Raw genomic sequence first — 3,581 nt, 5'->3', positions numbered from 1 at the left:
CATCTTGTATCTACCCCAAAGTTTAGAACAGTGCTCGGCCCACAGTAAGTGCTTAACAAATGTAATAATGATAATAATAATGATGATAGTAATGTCCAGTGAGGATTGCCATGGACACGCCAGGCAGATCCTGCGGCACTGATGATCTGGTTGGCTCAATCTGTAGGCTCAATCAGTCAGCAGCAATTCACCAGCTGAGTGCGCTCCCATCACTAGACTTCTAGCCTCCTCTAAAACATGGATAACATGTCCACTAAGTGTTCATGTAAAACAGGCAGCACGTGCACTGCATGTTGGACTGGCTACGTATGACAATCAGTTAATCAATCAATAACATTTAATTGAGCACCTAGTTTATGCAGAACACTGTACTAAGCTCTTGGAGAGCACAATAGGGTTAGTAGACCCCATCCCTGCCCACAAGGAGCTAACAGTCTAGCTTGAGGAGATCGCTCTTTATGTTTAATATAGCTGTTTGAGCCAAACTAATATTTGAGTACCCAACATTCCTCCAACCTACATTTCCAAGCCACACCTTTCAAATTCTAACCTGTTCTTCTAGCTGTTGCTCTGTGAGGTTAAAAGCACACACCGACCCACGACATGGTAGAAAGATGCTTCAGTTTCATTGAGTCCCACTGCCTGATTTTCTTTAATGTCAACCAATTTATTTTAGGCCTACTCTCCAGAGTATTTGTGCTAATAGAAAGGCCACATCATTTTTAATGACCTCAACCAGACCCCGTGACAAAGACCCACACTTGTGTACAGGCTCATCTTTTCCAAGAGTCATCTTTTCCAAGTGATGGTGGAAAGTGACCAGATGTGACAGCGAACTGGCAAAAAAGATGAAAGATGCTGGCTGGGCTAGGATGGTGGGAGCCAGTGCCATTAAATATTTTCTCTTGAAATTTCTGGCGTATCCTGCCTGGCCCCATAGCCCTGTGGTGTGCAAGGAATTGTAGAAGCCAAATGGTAGGCTGATTTATACGAATTCAACTCTTTCCATGAATTGAGGAGCAAGCAAAGTCTCCATCTGATCATTCAATTTGTGGAAGTTTAATAGACAACAGAGCTGGGGTAGCTTTATTTGGTTGATGGCCCTGCACCATTGGAATGAGCTCGGCTGCTGAATCTCTGAACTGGTGCCAGAGAAAGCTGCAAAGCCTCCAGAGAGGGCTTGCCATTTCCCCAGTAGTTTCCCCCTCACTGACATTTTGGCTCGGGAAAAGGGTCTCTTTTTCTGTTCTCACCTCATTCCCAGCAGCAGCAGCAGCAGCAGCAGATCTGAGGGCTTTCCAAGGCATTCTGGCTTTGGAAAGCCAACTCGTCCATTCCAACCCAACCTGAATCCTATTTTTAGAGGACGTTGTTTCACGTGGAAAAACAAAAGCCCATGGTTTGGGAATTGAAATTGGCCTGGAAGTTTCAGGAGCAATAGCTGTGGCTTTACCATTGCAGGTAGCCAATGACTGAGGCCAAACTGGAAACACTCACCAGAAGAATGACTTTTTTTTTCCTGGAAATGTGATTTGAAGATTTGGGGCTCCTTATGAATAGATTGAGCTTTTAGGCCAAGCCAGTCATGTGACCCAGCAGATCCATTTTCAGAGCAACTTTGGGCTGATGTTGGGTGGCTCTGAGCTCCCAGTTCAAGCTGAGTTTATGTGGTAACCAATACGGTTCCTGTGAATGCTTTTCTTGGATTCTTTCAGCTGCTGGGTCTGATGGAATGGACATAAGTTGGACTGTTATGTCCATTCCATCAGGCCCAGCAGTTGCTGTGGAAGAACCCAAGGAGAGCTGAAGGATGTAAACCCAGAGATGGGAGAGGAATTTTTTTTTGAAGTTGTACCCAGGGGATGGCCCTGGAATAGTGGGGGGCACAGATTGGAGTACAAGTAAATAGTGGTTGAGCCCGAACAGAAGATGGCCCTTCCTTAGCATGGACCTGATGCTCATGCATGTTGTGCGTGAGCCCCAGAGGGCCGCATGGGACCCAACGAGATCTATTGGACCGTGAAGTCAACTCCCAGTGGAAGAGGCAGAGGAAACTCTATTGCTAGAGATATTTCAAACTCAGATGGGCAGAGCCGAGGAGAATAAACTTTGTGGACCCATCCTGAACCAGAGGAGGAGGGGAACTGTGGAGATGATCTAATAGTCCTTGTCCATCCCCAGTCTCTTACTTGTTGAGCGTGAGGGTGTTTTAATGGGCCCTCTATGTGAGCTATTAAAAGTTGTGATAAATGAGCTATTCAACAGATCAATCAATCAATCGTATTTATTGAGTGCTTACTGTGTGCAGAGCACTGTACTAAGGGCTTGGGAAGTACAAGTTGGCAACATATAGAGACAGTCCCTACCCAACAGTGGGCTCACAGTCTAAAAGGGGGAGACAGAGAACAAAACCAAACATACTAACAAAATAAAATAAATAGAATAGATATGTACAAATAAAATAAATAAATAAATAAATAGAGTAATAAATATGTACAAACATATATACATATATACAGGTGTTGTGGGGAAGGGAAGGAGGTAAGATGGGGGGGGATGGAGAGGGGGACGAGAGGGAGATGGCAGGGACCAGTTCAGGATTGCTCCTGAGAGTGGGGTTCATGCCTTCAGTTTTAACTAGGAAGAGCCTCTGGAATAACAATGCCCAGCTCATAATAGTATCTGAGGACTAGCAGGGATTTTCCCTGGCTGGTTAAATCCTATGTCTTGTCTTGTCTTATGCTGTTGGATTGTCTCCGACCCATATCGACACCACGGACACATCTCTCCCAGAATGCCCCACCTCCATCTGCAATCGTTTTGGTAGTGTATCTTTAGAGTTTTCTTGGTAAAAATACAGAAATAGTTTACCATTGCCTCCTTCCGTGTGGGAAACTTGAGTCTCTGCCCTCTACTCTCACTCGGCTGCTGCCCAGCACAGGTGAGTTTTGACCTGTAGGAGATTGCCTTCCACTCGCTATCCACTGCCCAAACTAGAAATGGAATGGGTATGCCTCTGCTTGATTCTCCCTCCCATAGTTGAGCCTGGTAGAGTACTAGAAACTCTCCAGGTGCGACCCTGAGAGGGGGTTTCATTCTTACAGCCAAGGAAACCTCTGACTGTGACTCTTTTCTCTTCGGAGTTTGGGTCTGAGATAAATGTAAACTCTGCCCCCTGCACTCCCAGTGCCCCCACCTCCAATCATTCAATCAATTGACCGGTGGCATTTACTGAACGCTTACTGTGTGCAGAGCGCTTGGGGGAGTAATAATAATAATAATAATGATGGCATTTGTTAAGCGCTTACTATGTGCAAAACACTGTTCTAAGCGCTGAGTACAATATAACAGATTTGATAGACATGATCCCTGCCCTCAAAGGAGCTTACAGTTTAGAGGGGGAGACAGGCATTAAATTATGGATCTGTACATAAGCCTTCCCCTCTCCCCCAACCCACACCATGCCAGGCGGGGCCTGCCACCAGGGAGAGGGGCACCGGGTGGAGGAAAGGGGGAGCTGGACTCTACAGCCCTCAACTGCCACCCGGTGCCCCTGGCCCTGCTGGCTGGACTCTGGACTC

General features: G+C 46.2%; 1 non-coding gene across 1 annotated transcript; it reads right to left on the bottom strand.

Moving 5' to 3' along the window:
• Nucleotides 1-2,951: 2,951 nt before the first annotated feature.
• On the bottom strand, nucleotides 2,952-3,089 carry LOC119920126. The gene has a single exon (XR_005447891.1). It is a non-coding gene; the product is annotated as a small nucleolar RNA SNORA7 (small nucleolar RNA).
• Between the last annotated feature and the right edge of the window lie 492 nt (nucleotides 3,090-3,581).

This window comes from Tachyglossus aculeatus, chromosome X1 (genome assembly GCF_015852505.1).
Source record: "Tachyglossus aculeatus isolate mTacAcu1 chromosome X1, mTacAcu1.pri, whole genome shotgun sequence".
In the NCBI taxonomy this organism is placed as follows: Eukaryota; Metazoa; Chordata; class Mammalia; order Monotremata; family Tachyglossidae; genus Tachyglossus; species Tachyglossus aculeatus.
Note: the sequence above shows the minus strand (reverse complement) of the source record. Positions and strands in the feature narration are given on the sequence as shown.